Source organism: Canis lupus, chromosome 28 (assembly GCF_003254725.2).
Source record: "Canis lupus dingo isolate Sandy chromosome 28, ASM325472v2, whole genome shotgun sequence".
Classification (NCBI taxonomy): domain Eukaryota; kingdom Metazoa; phylum Chordata; class Mammalia; order Carnivora; family Canidae; genus Canis; species Canis lupus.
Window position 1 is genome coordinate 12,248,062 of NC_064270.1, and position 19,114 is coordinate 12,267,175.

Genomic DNA, 19,114 nt, shown 5'->3' on the forward strand with positions numbered 1-19,114 from the left:
AAGCCTGCCCTGAAGCACAGATACTCTCCAGCAGTCTGAGAAGGAGCATTTTCTTTTCTTTCTTTTTTTTTTTTTTTTGAATTTGACACTTATGAGGGTTTTATCTTTTTTTTTTGAGTTCAATTTGCCAACATATATATGTATATATATATATATATATATATATATATATATATATATATCACCCAGTGCTCATCCCATCAAGTGCCCTCCTCAATGCCCGTCACCCAGTCACCCCAACCCCCCCCACCCACCTCCTTTTCCACCACCCTTGTTCATTTCCCAGAGTTAGGAGTCTCTCGTGTTCTGTCATCCTCACTGATATTTTCAATTTTTGAGTTTTTATTTTGTGGGTTTTTTTTTTTCAATTTCCAGGTTTCATTGCTATTGTTTTTTTGTATTAATTTCTAGTTTTGTTACATTATATACTAATTCTTCAGGGATTATATTAAGATTTTCTTTGCGAACTTTTTACAATCAGGTTCAGAGAATGTTCCATGGAACAATCAAAAAGATGGTATATTCCCTACTTCAAAGTAAAAGCATATATACATATTTATATACATATACATTTCTGAATTTACACATATTTTTGGTGTCTACTTGATTTCTATTGAACTGAGAGGTGAAGTAGTGAATACCAGTGTTTCTAATTATTTTCCTTTTCTCTCTTAAATCTCCTGTCATTTTAGCTCTTAAATTTCTGCTTTAGGAAAATTTTTAGGATTATTTGGCATGTAGGTATTTACAGCTGTTATTGCACTTTGTATTTATTAGCATGGTAAATTCTGCTTTGTCTTACTTAATGCTTTTTAGCCATTCACTTTTCCTGGTATTTCTATTTGACTCCTACTCTTTTTGATATTTGCCTACTATACTTTTAAACAGTTTTAATTCACATATCATACAATTCAACCATTTAAACTGTACAATTCAATGGTTTTTGGAATATTCACACAACTGTGCAATCATCACCACATTCCATTGTGGGAAATATCAGAAAGGGAGACAGAACATAAAGACTCCTAACTCTGGGAAACGAACTAAGGGTGGTGGAAGGGGTGGAAGGCGGGGGATGGGGGTGAATGGGTGACGGACACTGAGGGGGGCACTTGACGGGATGAGCACTGGGTGTTATTCTGTATGTTGGCAAATTGAACACCAATAAAAAATAAATTTATTATAAAAAAATAGAACATTGTCATCACCTCAAACAGAAACTCTGTACTCATCAGCAGCCATTCCCCATTTCCTCCCAAGCCTCTAGCCCTAAAAGACCACCAATCTACTTGCTGTCTCCACTGATTTGACTATTCTGGACTTATTATATAAATGGAATCACACAATAATGTGGCATTTGTGACTAGCTTAGCATAACGTTTTCAAGATTGATCCATGTTGTAGCATGGATCTGTTTATCCACTCATCATTTTTGAGTATTTGGGTTTTTATACTTTCAGGCTATTATGACAAATGCTGCTATGAATATTTGTATACTAGTTTTTGTGTGGACATTCTAATACACTTTTCATATGCTTTTGTCTTAAGTCTTTCTGAATCACATTTTAAAGTACTTTTTTCATATACAGCATAGTATGGTTTTGCCTTAATGGTGCAATCCGAAGATTATTTTTACTAGATGAGTAAAGTCCATACACATACAAAACCAGATTAAGAAGAAGATTAAAATCTATAATATACCACTCTGATGTAAACAGTATCTTTTACATATCTTCTTCAGATCTTCATAAAATTATAAAAAATATATATACATATATATGTATACATATATCCTTTTTTGAAACAAAATTGAAATCACTGAGCAGTTGGTTTTGCAATATGGTGGTTTTTCTCTCAATATCATGCCATTAATATTTTCCCTTTTCATAAAAAGACAATTTAATACCTCCATAACATTCCACTGAACATACAATAGTACATAATTTAAAATTTTGTTCTTTTATCCAGCATTCTAGTATATCTTATCAACCATGAAAATAATTCTGTAACTAAAATTTACTGAATCTTAATGCATGTCAGGTACTTTTCAACCGTGCTTTACTTATTTAGTTCTCACAACAATTCTATGGAGTTTAATTTGTTGCCAATTTTAGAGATGAGAAAATGAGATCTGGGGCTGTTAAATAACTTTGCCAATTGAAACTAAGAATGTCCTTAATATGTGGCACTCTTCTACTTTATTAAATCATCATTATATAGTCTATGTCTTACACACTTCTTAGTTTATCTCTCTGAATTGACTGATGAAACATTTGTACCTGGGACAATCCATACTGTGGGACACTGAAATATCTTCCAGGAATTGTGTTTCCCTAAACTGTAAAAATTGGAATAAATGTTTTTCTTCCCCACAGGGGAAAAAAACATCCTTTTGATTAAAGAACATTTACATCCTCTGAATCCCCATAGAGGTAACAAGTATAGCCTCTTTTACATTGTAAGGGGCATTTGGTTATTTCAATAATATTAGAAGTTCCATGTCTTTAATATGTTTTTAGTTTTCTCTAAAAATTCTGGAAAATAACTGATCCATCCCAATTAGTTCTATAGTAAACTAGCCTTCTCTTCTCACAATCTAATTATCTCCATTTACAAAAATTACAAGTTCAAAAATTTTTATTTTGCCACAAGGTTCAAATTTCTTTTTACAGTACTTTGCAATAGTAATCTCCATAAAATATTTCCTTAAACACAACATAACTAATACGTAGAGATATCCCTTTATTATAATACTCCCTCATAATGAAATAGGGTTTTATAATTTGCAAAGTACTTCTATGTACATTATTTTATTTAACTTGAAAACAATCCTATGGGTTAGCTAGCTAGAAATCATTATCCCCATTTTACAGAGAAGAAAATGGGCTCACAAGAATTAAGTGGCATGTCTTAAATCAAAACACAAGTAAGTAAAGGAACTAGAAATGAACGCCAGGTCTTCTGCCTTTAAAAAAGGCAGATAGGAAAAGTCACTGTCTTCTCATAAAGCGGCCAAAACACTGAAGTAGCAGTCGGGAGCTTCTATGGCTGTAACTTAACTGTTGGTGGCTCTATTCCTTCCACGGAGCCTGTCTTTTTCATCTTTTCCATTTTCAAATATGATCCAGTCTTATCCCTTCATCATTAAATTCCGATGCAAGATACAAGTAAGTGAAAAATACACACCTCAAGCCATAAGTGACTGTAAACGACAAAGAACAAACAGGGCTGATGGAGGGAAGTGGGTGGGGGATGGGCTAGATGGGTGATGGGCATTAAAGAGGGCATTGGTGATGGGCACTGGGTGTTGAATGTTAAGTGATGAATCACTGAATTCTACTAAAGAAACCAATATTGCACTGTACGTTAACTAACAACATTTAAATTTAAAAAAATACACACCTCATATTTTTAAAGAGCCTATATGCTTAGCAAATATGCTGGATTTCAATTCTATTGCTTTTTTTATCCTTTCTTTCACAGGGCTTAATCTCTCTTATTATGATGACCTTAACATAATATAACATAACAAAATATATATATATAAATGCTTCTTACATGCCTTTTATTTTTAATTCCTCTTTATTACCTGAATCATTAAAGAATGCAAAACATCTCTTATATTGATATTGATGTGTGTAGTTTTTAAAAAGTTTAAAATAGCAAACCACTCCATTTATCACATTTAGAAAATCTATTCTGAAATCTCTGCCAGAATAAAAATCTTAGAATCAGCTTCAGTTATGATAACCATTTTATTGATGTAGATATTAATGGTTTGTGGGCAAGTTACATACACACAAGTTAATGACATTTTATCAATATTTCACCAACCATTTTTTTAAGTGCTAGAGTTCTCATGAACTGCTTTAAGAAGAACAATTCTATTTTAATGTAAGAGAAAAGTGATGTAAATTTAAAAATTAAAAAATAATATGTTTAAATCCCTATTATTTTTCCAAGGTTTAATTATATAATACTTACAATAGCTGCCACTTACTTGAGGACTTACAATAAACTGGACACTGTGCTAAACTCTAAACATACATATTACTTAATCCTCACATCAATCCTATGAAATGGATACTATTATTACCCCCATTTTATAGCTGAGGCTTAAAGAAGTGATTCCAAAGTCCAGCTAATAAAGTCAGAATTTCTTTCTAGTCTTGCTGGCTTTTCTGACTCCTACATTTAAGAAATTACTACTCTTCGCTAATTTTTTTTAACATGTTTCATGTTCTTTTCCCTGACATTAATCTGATAATAGTCTAGGCATCTTTTGAAATAGACTATTCAAACTTTCCCTTAAGCAGATCCATTAGTTCTGAGAGGCTAACTATACCATTATAAATTAATCACTTTCTACTCTGACAATGTAATTTTTTAAAAATTTTTCTCATTGATTTTCTAGCCTTTAATCACTTCTTAGCTAATTTGGAAAATGAGTTAGTGTTCTCTCCATAGACTCCTTTCCTTTAAAAAAAAATTTTTTTTTAATTTATCTATACATGAGAGACAGAGAGAAGCAGAGACATAGGCAGAGGGAGAAACAGGCTCTCTATGGGAAACCTGATGCAGGACTCGATCCCAGGACCCCAGGACCATGACCTGAGCCAAAGGTACACACTCAACCACTAAGCCACCCAGGTGCCCCTACAGACTCCTTTCCTATAAGAATGATGTCTTCCTCTACCTCAACCAACACTAATATTTTTAATTTCACATTTGTTATTATGAGTAGTTTTAAATATTTTTATAGTGATTGGCATTTATTCTTAGATCAATATTTAACACTTTGTTTTAGTTACCCTGGAAATCAAGAACATATATTCAACTTCTTTTTCTCCATGGCTTCTAGCATTGTGCCTTGTATACATTTGATTTTTTGTCAATAAATGGTTGTTTGATAAAAGACTACTCAAAATCCCAAGAACATACCCATTGGAATTTTCATGGAACTGTATATGAACATTCAACATGTATCTCTCAGGGACTTGCACACTGAACATACTAGGTTTTCTTGGAATGAAGAAGGGGAACAAAGTGAACACTAAGTATCTCCTGGATTCATCTTTCTAAGAAGGCATACCACTAGCCTTTTGCAAATACTAATATTCCACAAAAAAGCAAGATAGGACTAATTGTAAAGAAACCTTCTTAGTACTTAAATCTGTTTTGCTTTTTCAAAGAGGACATAACAATTTTTATCTAACTCCTGTAAAATAACATTCCTCTCTAAATGAAGAAATTATAAATAACCGAAGCAGATGACATTGCGTGTTTCTTCTTTGAGAGATGCTTCAAAGCTACTGAACCGTTAAAAGAAGACACTGTCATTGTGAACTACAAGACAGGAAACAACTAAGAACAAAGAAATAGAGATACAAAACTAGGCAGTTGGAGAACAGACTTGTGCTGAGAGGATCGGAGAGTCTGTTAAAAAGCTTATTGTGTTCAGAGGTTAGCAGGAAAGTGCTAAGGAGTTATTTCATAACTTCATACTAATCAGCACAAATTTTAAAAAGGCATACTGAAAATAATCTGCTGCAACCCACAAGGAAGAGAAAGAGGAGACACCGTTTAGAGAAAAAAAATCAGTTACTTTAGTAACACAGTATACCTATCTTATTTAAAAATCTGTTTCTTCTCAACACCAAAGAAACAAACAATCCAATCATGAAATGGGCAAAAGACATGAACAGAAATCTCACAGAGGAAGACATAGACATGGCCAACATGCATATGAGAAAATGCTCTGCATCACTTGCCATCAGGGAAATACAAATCAAAACTACAATGAGATACCACCTCACACCAGTGAGAATGGGGAAAATTAACAAGGCAGGAAACAACAAATGTTGGAGAGGATGCGGAGAAAAGGGAACCCTCTTACACTGTTGGTGGGAATGTGAACTGGTGCAGCCACTCTGGAAAACTGTGTGGAGGTTCCTCAAACAGTTAAAAATATACCTGCCCTACGACCCAGCAATTGCACTGTTGGGGATTTACCCCAAAGATACAAATGCAATGAAACGCCGGGACACCTGCACCCCGATGTTTCTAGCAGCAATGGCCACGATAGCCAAACTGTGGAAGGAGCCTCGGTGTCCAACGAAAGATGAATGGATAAAGAAGATGTGGTTTATGTATACAATGGAATATTACTCAGCTATTAGAAATGACAATTACCCACCATTTGCTTCAACGTGGATGGAACTGGAGGGTATTATGCTGAGTGAAGTAAGTCAGTCGGAGAAGGACAAACATTATATGTTCTCATTCATTTGGGGAATATAAATAATAGTGAAAGGGAAAATAAGGGAAGGGAGAAGAAATGTGTGGGAAATATCAGAAAGGGAGACAGAACGTAAAGACTGCTAACTCTGGGAAACGAACTAGGGGTGGTAGAAGGGGAGGAGGGCGGGGGGTGGGAGTGAATGGGTGACGGGCACTGGGTGTTATTCTGTATGATAGTAAATTGAACACCAATAAAAAAATAAATTAAAAAAAAAATAAAAAAAAAGAGAAGTTTCGATGAAAAGTAAAAAAAAAATAAATAAATAAAAAAAAATAAAAATCTGTTTCTTCTAATTTCTCTCTATATATTACTTCATGGCTAATTTATAGATAACAATCATAATTCTACTAAAGATATAAGCATATAGCAATGGAATATTGTTTTTCTCCATTGTCTATGCCTAAAATCTAATTATTACCTTAAAGCGAGACCATATTAGCAACTACCATTCAGCCACCAAAAATTAAAAGACCTAAAAAGAATTTTTAAATCCCTCTTGGATTTATCCTACAGCCTTAATCCTAACATGAAGTGGTTTCTTAATTTGGATACTCCTGTAATTGACACTTTTACTTCTTAAAGTGTTAAATGATGTATCACATTTTCAATAAAATTAAACTGTATCTTCTCATTCATTTTCCAATTCATATTCTTCCTTCAAAACTCAGATACTTCCCTATTTCCCAGATGAAGTTACTCCAGGTCCCCACATCTGAGAGTGGAGCACTTATTCTCTCCTTGTATTGTTGTAGATCTGTCTGTCAGTCACATCCACAGGCAGCAGACTTATCTGGGACTAAAACACTGATGTGTTCACCTCCACACTGTTAGTGCCTACCTCTGTACTAAACAGAATGGGGCCTCAGTAAACTTTTTGGAGTATACATATTATTTTAATTGTATAATTTTTTTTAACTGAACAGAAGATACTTCATTTCCAGGAGACAGCATTTTACAGGATACTAGTAGGAGCCATGAACTCAAGAGTCCAAAGCCTAGGCATTTTAGTCTCATCTAGGCAACTGTGTGTCCTTGAATATGTAGCCTCAGCTTATCTGCCTGTAATGTGGCAGGCTTGGACTTGATTCCTAATAACACTCCCAGCTATAAATGTATATTTAATTTGGAAATTTTTTTTATCTGGTTAATTTTTTATCTGGTTATGAGTTTCTTGGAATTCTTGCCTAGAGTACTCAATGCCGAAATGATTTCAGCCAGGAAAACAAAAGTTATTCCCAACTGGCATGGAGTGGAATGGATTATTTCCCAGCCAAAAATGGGGTGACTCCAAGATGGAATGATAATGCTAAACAGGAAGCTCTTGTGTCATATGGGGCTAGTTCTTTACTGGCTCTTCTTATAAGTAAAACAATGGAACAAAGTGGCAGCATTCAATGACCCGCAAACACTCCAGAATGTGTTTTGGCTGCACAACAAATGTGGGCCCTGTTCTTCTCTTTCATTAGCCTCTCGAACAGAGGTTGAAAATGACATGAAGAAAAATTCTCCATACACTGGATTAGATATTGCTAGCACATGAGTAAGAAAAAAAGAAAAAAAAAAAAAGGAAAAAGAACGCATACAGATACAATTAAGTTGGAAGAAATAAAAGTAGAGGTGCCTGAGTGGCACAGACTCTTGGTTTCGGCTCAAGTTACGATCTCAGGGTCATGAGATTGGGCCCCACATCACATTCTACACTCAGCTTGGAGCCTGCTTAAGATTATCTCTCCCTCTCCCTCTGCCCCTCCTGCTCATGCTCTCTCTCACTCTCAAAAATAAATAATTAAATCTTGAAAAAAAAAGAAATAAAAGTACTAAACATCACTGTTGAATATGAGACTGGTTGTGTGCGGTACCATGAAAATTAGATTCTGTGAATCTACTCATATGGAGAATCAAGAAATACAGACCTGGGAGAAAGAGATCTGATGGATACAGGAGCATAAATAATCTTTAAGGAAAACAGGACAATTTATTCCCTAAAAATTCATATACTAGCTAGTTAGTTTGTGTCATGAGGAAATATCTCTAAAACACCAATATAGAATTATCTGACTCAAAGACACAAGAATATTAATTTGGGGATTTCTTCTCCTAAGAAAATATTATCATGAAGCTACTTTAGAAGAAAAAGACATGCTCCTTAGTATTAGTTTCCTGTAGTTAGCATACACTCTTCTTTTGAGTAGGTTCACTTGAAAAGGAGATTAGTTTTCAGCTCCTGGTTGGCTTTTCAGCTCAAAATTATCTCTAAAGAGAAAGGAGCAGCAGCCACAGAACAAAGGTGGAAACTGCTCCTCAAAGCGTGTGCAGAAGCTCACTATACTTGACAAGTATACCATGACAGGTATAACTTCTTGCCTTAGGAACACAAGATAATAAGCATCCTTTCCTCTTCTAAAATGACGTATGACTTCAATGCACAAGGAAGAGTAAGATTTATCAAGAAGACTCATCTATATGATGATGTACAGAGTTGCACTTTCGCAAATGTTTTCAGGAAATATGGAAATTGGCCATTGAAAAAGTTTTTACTGGGCAGCCCGGGTAGCTCAGCGGTTTAGCGCTGCCTTCAGCCCAGGGCCTGATCCTGGAGACCCGGGATTGAGTCCCACATTGGGCTCCCTGCATGGAGCCTGCTTCTCCCTCTGCCTGTGTCTCTGCCTCTCTCTTTCTCTCTCTGTGTGTGTGTGTGTGTGTGTGTGTGTGTGTGTGTCTCATGAATAAATAAATAAAATCTTTAAAAAAAAGTTTTTACTGCATTAAAATAACATTTTATTTAAATCTTGATGTTAGCAGAAAAACAATATTTTTATTCCATTTGTCTTTTATTAACGGATTAGGAAACCCAAACATTCTATTGAAATTACCCAAAAGATTCATAAAAGCATCATTCAGTTTTTCAATATTAATCACTTTTCCTTTCATAAAACAGCAATATCTGACAAGTTTGTAAAGGATCACAAATTTACTTGTGAAATACAAATCACAATGTATGTAGAGAGAAAGAAGGTAATTTTTTGACAAATTTAACATAAAATATTATTTTACAATATCCCAAATTATAAATTAGGAATGTTTCTGGACCCACTTGATCATTCTCTTATAGCAACTGTTGAAGAGTACAAGTTCTTAATTTTAAGGAAGTGCAATTTTTCAACTTTTTACTTCAAAACTCATGCTATTGACCAAACTCAAGGTCATCGAGAATTTCTTCCATGTTATCTTCTAGAAGTTTTACAGTTTAATGTTTTACTCTTGGATTTATCATTCATTCTCATCTCTGTGAAAGGTGGAGGGTCTGTTTCTAGATTCTTTTTTTTTTTAAATATGGATGACTAGTTATTCCAGTAGAATGTGCTAAAAAGACTAACCTTTCTCACTGAATTACCTTTCCTCTTGTCAAAGACCAGATCAAGTATTTGTGTGGGTCTACTCCTGAGCTCTCTATTCCATCACAAGATCTACTTATCTTGTGATGGAATACTACATTATCTTGATTATCACATTATCTTGATTACTGCCACCTTACAGAGGCAATACTACATTTTCTTGATTATCACATTATCTTGATTACTGCCACCTTACAGTAAGTCTTAAAGCTGGGTTCTCTGACTTTGTTTCTCCTCAGAACTGTGCTGGCTATTCTAGATCTTCTTCTGACTTTCCATATAAACACTGGTGTGTAATTAATTTTGAGTTCATAATTTTGTATCCTTTGTCTTAAAGAAATCAAATAAAATTCTATAAACTACAGATCCCACAAAGCCAGAATGTGCCTTTATGTGATAATTCAAGCTGCAAGTGTAGATTAAAACGTGGAGGAAGACAACAGAAGGTGAGGCCCTGATGTATATCCTCACACAAGCAAAAGACAGAGATGAGGAAAAAGAACCAGAAAAAGAAAGATTGAGATCCTCCAAGTTGCTCAACAATTCTAATTCCATACCACATCTGCAGGCACATACATATATCTCTAATTCTAGTGTACAAAATAAAGGTATAGTACTTCCTTCCCTGTAAACTATTTTTATTATTTGAAGGCACCAGAGACTGCCAACAAATTTGAAGAAAATTGTTCCTGTGCTTTTTTCCCTTTTAATATGCCAAACAGTTCTTAACTTCTGAAACAAGTGATAACCAGAATTTTTATGTAAGAGTAAAAATTCAAAGATCGTTAGCCCCACTTCTTTCATGAAGACCTCCTCGATTCCGGTAGGCCAACTCAGACTATTTTCTAATATAGCCCTAATCACAGTGAGCTACAATTGTTTGCACATTTGTCTCCTTATCATACTATACTTTCAGGGAAAGCAGGGATCAAATCAAGTCTTACCTACATATCCCCAGTGGATAGCACAGTACTAGCACATGATAGGTGCTCAGATACGGGTTGTACGAATATTCACAAAAGGCAGATACTATAATTCCAAATTTATAAACGAGGAAGCTGAGGATTGCCCCAGGGTACATAGAAGCAAATGGCAAAGCTGAAATCCAGGTCTCTCAACTCTAAAACTGTCTCCCTGATATATAATCAATCACTGTAACAATAATATATTTTACAACATGAATCACCTGAGAACCAAGTGGCTATTCCAGGTGCACAAAATGTTATTTTTCCCTGCTGCATAGTACAATTAATCACTTCCTACTCCCACCATACTTTCACTCACCCAGATTATCTGTGAAGTTTTATCTGCAGATCTGTAAATTTTCTTCATACCAAGGAAAGGAACGAGTAACCTGTAACAGCTGAAGCCGTTACATTCAAAGGAAATAGGCCAAAAACTAAAGAAATTGTAGGATGGTTGCATTTCTCCTGTTCAGATGCCTAACAGAGACTAGAACTGCTCTAGGGAAAAAGTGTGGCAAGCATGTTCATTTTCCCATGCCCCTGTAATCTCTATAAACACTCTATTTCCTCCAAAGCCTCAGCCCTCACACATACACACACACACACACACACACACACACTCCAGGTGCATGAAAAACTTAAGTCCTGACAACAATCATGAAACTTAAAGATTTGCTTCTTTTGAAATCTATTTAGCTCTTTTTCACTTTGTATTGTGATAGTACCCAAGACATGTGCTATTTATGGAAGATTCCCTAAAGGACAATCTCTTTATTAATAATAACAACATAATAATTATAATAACACAACATAGCTAACATTCATTGAGTGTATGGCTTTGTATTAAGCACTTCATATTAGCTAATCTAAACCCACAAACCATGTAAGATATTATTTTCCCTATTTCACAAATGAGAACGAGATTAAGTAGTTAGTCCAGGCTCCATACAACTAGTACATGGTCAGCACAGGATCAAAACCTGGGTCTGTTTAGCCCCCAAATTTCTGCTTACATCTACTCTCCTACACTGCTTTGAGAAATAAAGAACTTCATAGGTTGGTGATCTCCAAATTTTTTGATTGCATATGAGTAAAACATTTTTATCACAAATGATCCATATATAAGTATTAATATATATAAAATATATATTTCCATAGATGTAATATATATATATTACACATGCACTTACTGTAGTTATAGTTACATTATAAAACATAGGTCAAAATAGAAATTTTTAATTAACCAGCTAAAAATTAAATAAGCAATATTTTAAAGTTGTTTTATTTTGATAATGGTTCAAAAACTTTTTTGCTCCTATTTTTAAAATAGTATTAATATGTGAGTATTATTAAACTTTCAATAAGACATATTATTCAAAATAATATGTAAACTTGATTACCTACAATTTTCAAATATTCTTGATAATTCAGAAATTTTTTGGATTTCTTGTCAGATTATTTTTACCAAATCATGTGGCTGACAAAGATTGTATGTAACTGTTGAATCACTAAATTGTACATCTGAAACTAATATTACATAGTATGTTAACTAAGTGGAATATAAATAAAAACTTTTTTTAAAAAGACGAACTGTCAGCTTTGCAATTTTCTTTTTGTTCCTTTGTGCTGGCATCACTAGAACCATATTTAATCCAACTTCTTTTATTAAAAAAATCTCTTTAAATCTATTGAACTGGGCACATGTGAACTGCAGTATGTTGAAATATACTGAAAATAACCTAACAGATAATATACATTATCAATTCCTCCCAATTATGAAAATTCTCACTCCATTCTCAGAATAAATAAAAATGTATAAAACTAAAAACTGTCTGACAGTAATTAATAATTAGCAAAACTCCTCCACTCGATGGGGTTTTATCTGCACATCTCCTGGAATGTCTATACACCTTCCCACACACCTGCCTGGTCCTTGTAGATCACTGACCTAAATTCTCTAAAAGATACCACTGGTAGACTTGTATAGAACAGTCAGCATTTAATTCACTCTGCAAAAAAATCACTTTTATTCAATTATATTTGATGTGATGCCATCAGCCTACTGAAGGAACATAGGAGAAACTCTCTCATAGTAAGAGAACAGGAGAACTAAAGTTAAAATGAATTCAAAGGACTCCTTCCTACATCACCTTTACAGACAATGGCTGAAAAACAAGAAATAATCATATTTCTGCATGTCTCCTAACATAAATACTCCTAGAAATAAGGAAGTTCATTCTGTGATTCACACAAAGCTTCCATCACCTTGGGAGAAAATCAGTTGATGCTCCCAAATCTAATTTTGAGAGAAGCAGAACACGAGCACTTTTTAAAAACATCCGTTAGTGATTATTCTAATTGTCAATACAACAAAATGTACAGTTTGTATAATTATATTCTTTTTTATGTTTTGTATTTTCTGATCATATTTACCGAAATGTAATTTATGTCTGTTAAATATAGAAGATATTTAACGTAAGAAATTGAGTTTGTTAATAACTTATTTTTCACTCATGTGATGGTTTATAAGAGGATCTTTCAGCAACTGAGTGTATCCTTATACTTAAAACCATAAAGCAGCTGGAGAAAAGGGAAACTTCTAGTCATTTATTTAACCTCATGGCTGTGCGCTTGTATATGGTCACTGACTTTTATGTAGACATTTCATTACGTTGATAATGGCATTAGACTCATTCTAATATATAGAATACCATCTAATTTCTGTTCTGCTCAGCATCAGAGCTTCATTTAGGATAATCAGGAAAAGTCTAATACCAAGTAATATTCATCTAGTGTGCCATGCCTTCAAGGAACTCAAAATGCTTAACCAAAAAATCATGAACAACACTTCTCATATGTTTCAGACCTTTCTTATCTAGGAGACTGAGTGACTCTTTGTGCTTTATTTTACTAATGCTTACACACATCCTACATAACTGAAAAAATCCAAGGTTCAGAGTGGTAGGGACATTTATCATGAAGTTACCACAAGTTAACAGCAGAGCTCAAAATAGTTTCTCATTAGTTTTATCTTCCCATATTATGTTAACTGATATCTAAAAATAGACAAATTTCAGTTCCAAAAAGAAATTGAGCTACCAAGAGTAAGATATGCATTAGAAAGAATAGTAAAATTAATCACAAGAATAAATCTAACAAATATGGGATAATTACTTACTATATACCAGGTACTGTACTTAAAGCATTATGCACACAGTCTCATTTAATCCTCAAATAATTCTCTGAGATATGTAAGATACAAACACCATTTTATGCCTGAAGAACTCAAAGCTAAAGAGAGGATAAAAACTTTCCCAAGATAAGAAAGCTGGTGTGGTTGTTCTAGAGTCAGACTGTCTGATTCCAAAACTCACATGTTGAACAAACACAACTAGGTAGAATAAAAAACTGCCCAACTACTTGTGTATTTCTGCACCAAGGGACCACTGTGATTCCTTCACTAATAAAGACATGAAGCAGATTAACTTATAAAGTGTTTTCACATTCATTATCTTATTATTCAAACACAGATCAGAACGCCAATTCTCTAGTTTTAACACTCTCTGAGACAATGATTCCCAAAAGTAACTCTAAAAAGAAAAGCAATGCACATATTACTACCAACCTATTAATGATAGGGACATTGATGGTTGAAACATACTAATGATTACACAGCTGGAAAGTCTCAGCTAAGAGAGACCTTCTCTGACTGCCATATCTAAAGTAGTCTCTGCTCCAAACCTGCCGACCCTATCACTGTCACAGTGATGTCACAGTAGTTTGACTGTTAAGAGATAATGCAGATAAAAAGTGCCCTGGGAGAGATGGAAGACCAGAGCCAGACTCACTAAGTGGAAAAACAAAATTAAAAAAATAAAAATAAAAAATAAACACCGCTAACTTGCTGCCCAGAGACAAAAGTCGATGGGAAGCAGGCAGGGAAAAGTGAGAGGGGCTGCAAGATACCTAGAATTCACCAAGCCACGTGGCCCAGAGACTGGATATAATAAGACCCCAAATATCACCACAGAGCAGAACCACACACCACTATAAAACCTGGTTCCGAGCTAGGTACACCAAGAGCAATAGCAATGACAGCCAAACTGCTAGCCTGCCAGGGGAGAATACAGAGGAAGAGAGATACAGAAAAGAAAAACAAAATTTAAAGACTACTAAAATTGCTGGGTCGTAGGGCAGTTCTATTTTTAACTCTTTGAACAATTGCACTACTGGGGATTTACCCCAAAGATACAGATGCAGTGAAACACCAGAACACCTGCACCCCAATGTTTATAGCAGCAATGTCCACAATAGCCAAACTGTGGAAGGAGCCTCAGAGTCCATCGAAAGATGAATGGATTAAGAAGATGTGGTATATGTATACAATGGAATATTACTCAGTCATTAGAAACGACAAATACCCACCATTTGCTTCGATGTGGATGGAACTGGAGGGTATTATGCGGAGTGAAATAAGTCAATCAGAAAAGGACAAACATTATATGGTCTCATTCACTTGGGGAATATAAAAATTAGTGAAAGGGAATAAAGGGGAAAGGAGAGAAAATGAGTGGGAAATATCAGTGAGGGTGACAAAACATGAGAGACACCTAACTCTGGGAAACAAAAAAGGGGTAATGGAAAGGGAGATGGGTAGGGGGTTGGGGTGACTGGGTCATGGGCACTGAGGGGGGCATGGCAGGATGAGCAGTGGGTGTCATGCTTTATGTTGGCAAACTGAACTCCAATAAAAAAAATTTTTTAAAGAAAACACAAGAAAGAAAATTAAAATTGAAAAAAATATAAGTAAAGACTACTAAAAGTCCAAGAAAACATTTTTTGCAATATACATGACAAAAGATTACTATCACTTACACATAAAAAGGTTCTTATAATTCAATAAGAAATTGACCAATAATCCAAAAAAGTGGACTAAAGAAATGGACAATTCATAGAAATAATGACAAAGAACATAAAAAGATCATTACCTCATTAGTAATCAAATGAACTATAATTAGAAACAATGTATTAATTATAACCTATTACACTAACACATGTAAAAAGGGAAAATAATCAGCATTAGCAAAAAGCAAAATAAATTAGTTTTCTCTTACATATTGTTGGTATAAGTATAAACTGGCATGACCTTCCTAAAAGTCTATTTACTATTTTTTTTAAAGTCCATTTACTAAAAATAGTTTAAATGTTCATTCCTTTGACATAGCACTCATACTTCTAGGAAGTATACAAAGATACAAATGTAATGATGTTCATCACAACACTGTTTAAAATCATGAAAAATTAAAGATAACCATGATGTCTAAAGATCAGTTAAATAATTACAATATATCCATAAAACACAATTCTAATGTAGCTATTAAAAAGAGTATGAGCCCATATTCTCTGATATAGAAAGATGTTCACAAAATATTAACAGAAATTACAAAATAACAGGCATGTATCATGTTACTTGGTTTGTATAAAGTATGTGTGTTTCCTATATGTTTATAACTTATATATGTGTGTATATGAATAGAGAAATGTCCAAAAGGATATTAATAAAAAGATTTTTATCACTATAATCAGAAAAATAATAAAGTTATTCTCATTTTGAAAATCATATTTTTTAAACTATTAGTTGTCATGGATAAATATCTAGATGTTTATGCACATGAAATAATGAGTCATTTCATTGAAATGTAAAAAGCAACTATCACCACGATTTTTCAATATTGTTTGTGAGGTTTTTAGAAACTAAAAGGAAAATACTTGTCTTTCATCAACAGCTTCTTTCTTACACTGGAAATAAGTTATAAAAAGAAAGAAATTCACTCTCCATATCAGCAAAGGTATAAAACATTAAAGAAGAAGTTAAAAAAGTCACGTGAAAAAATTTATGAAATATCTTCAAATGACATACAACAATTGAACAAATAAAGAGATGTAGCATATTCTTAAGAAAAATATCAATTCCCTCCAAATCAGGATATAAATTGAATACAATTCCAATCAGAATCTAGTGACGAGTATTCTTGAACTGGAAGAAATGAGAAACTCATTTCAAAAAGTGATTATATGAGAATAGCTATGAAAACCTTGTGGGAAAAAGTGAGAGAGTAGTTAATAAACCTTACCAGATATCAAAACAGTATAGTATTGGCACAGAAATAAAAAACAGAAAAATGACAGAAAATACAGTTCAGAAAGATGTACATATATATATGTGGGAGTATAATATATAATATATAACCATATATGATGTTTCAATTTAGCAGCAAAAGAATGTTTTATTTTAAAAACAGTGCACTCACAGCATGGAAGAAAATAATGTGATATACTTACATCAAGCTAATATAAACATAAATTACAGTTTTAGTAAGATATTAAAGCTCTAAATTAAAAACAGTAAAAAAATGAATGATATCCAGGAAAATTATTTGCAATACATAGGACAAAGGATTAACATTCCTAATTCACAAAGAATACTCACAAAACAAACTGCAAATTAACAATATGTGAAAATATACTCTCTCTGGCTATCACCAGAAAATTGCAACAATAAGATAATAGTTCTCACCTGTTAGGCCGAGTAAGCTTGAAAAAAATGCTGATATCCAGTGCTAATGAGAATGTCAGGAAATAATTGCTCTCATACACTGCTAGTGAGAATAGGAATTGCTATAATCTTTTCTAAAAATTATCTGGCAATGTGCATCACAATTTTAAATGCAAACCATAAAAAATTCATAAATTGGACTTCATCAAAATTAAGACCCTTCTCTCTAAAAGAAACTGTTAAGAAAATAAAAAGACACTGGCGTCTGGATGGCTCAGTTGGCTAAGCAGCAGACTCTAGATTATGGCTCAGGTCACGATCTCAGGATTTCGAGATCAAGCCTGGCACTGGGTTCTGCACTGGGTGTGGAGCCTGCTTAAGATCCTCTCTCTCTCTCTGTCTTTCACTCTGCTTCTCCTTTCCCATGCCTTAAAAAAAAAAAAAAAAAAAAAAAAAAAAAAAATCTCTTTCTCCCTCTCCCTCAGCCCTTCTTCCTCTCAAAAAAAAAAAAAAAAAAAAAAAACATTAAAAAAAAGTCAAAAGGAAAAAGACAGTCACAGAAAAAAAATATTTGCAGATCACATATCTGAAAAAAGGACTTATAGACAAAATATATACAGAACTCTCTCAAACCTGAATAGTAAGAAAACAAAACTCATTATTTTTTTAAATGGGCAAAAGCTTCTTTACCAAAGAATACATATAGATGGCAAATAAACACATAAGAGCTGCTAATACCATTAGTCATAAGGTAAATTGCAAATTAAAAGCATGAGATATACTATATATTTATTAGAGTTGCTAAAATTTAAATGTCAGACAATACTAATTGTTGGCAAAAATGTGGATGACCTAGAACTCTTACATACTGATAGGATATAAGATAGTTTCAGCCACTTTGGAAAACAATCTGACAGCTTTTTTTAAGTCAAACAGACACCAGGAAATCAAGCATTCCCACTCCTAGGTACCATACTACCTAAGAGAAAAGAAAAAATATGTCAACACAAAGAGCTGAGAGCAAACGTTTATAGTGGCTTTATTCATAATCACCAAAAACTAGAAACAAACCAAATGTTCATCAACAGAGAAATGGATAAATAAATTGCAGCATATTCACAACATGAAATATCACTCAGCAAGTAAAAGGAATGAAATGCTGAAATATGCAGCAAGTGAATGAATCTCAAAAAAATTATGCTTAGTGAAAGAAATCAGACACACAACCACTTTATTATTCCATTTCTTTGACTTTTAGGAACAAATATCAGTTCAGATACAGCTAAGGACTGGAGGAAGGGAAAGGAGATTGCAAAGGGAGATGAGAAAACTTCTAGGATGAGGGAAATCCGTATCTTGATGGTAGTGGTGGCTATTTGACTCTATGACGTATACATTTGTCAAAATTGATGTTTTCTTATAGATTATACCACAAAAAAACTTATTTTGTAAAATTTAAAAATACAAACTTTTTGACCCAGACATCCCTCTTTGAGAAATCTATTCTACAGAAATAAATGCGTCAACATGTATATAAATTAATGTACATTAACAGGGAAATGGTTAAATGAAGTATCTTATCTTCAATACCACAGAATGTAACATTAAAAGACCTGCAAATTGTCCTCTGAGCATTATGACTTATGGGAACTGAAAGAAAGTTCTCATTCCACTGATTTGAGCTCTTGGTTCAACTAAACTTAGAAGAATGGGCCACAACACAGAAGTGCGAGCTTCTTTTGCTCAATTCATTTGCCACAGTAACACAGTAAAGCTGACTATAGGGACTCCAATTCACTTCGGAATCTAAGACTGAAAGAGGAGGTACAAAACAAAAAGTGGCAGCAATTAACATAACAATAGTCCTCATTGGAAAGCATCTTAGGTAAAGCCATCT

General features: G+C 33.8%; 1 protein-coding gene across 3 annotated transcripts in view; it reads right to left on the reverse strand.

Moving 5' to 3' along the window:
* Positions 1-19,114, reverse strand: part of HPSE2 (heparanase 2 (inactive)) — a 631,399-nt gene that overhangs the window by 543,276 nt on the left and 69,009 nt on the right. The window lies entirely within an intron of this gene.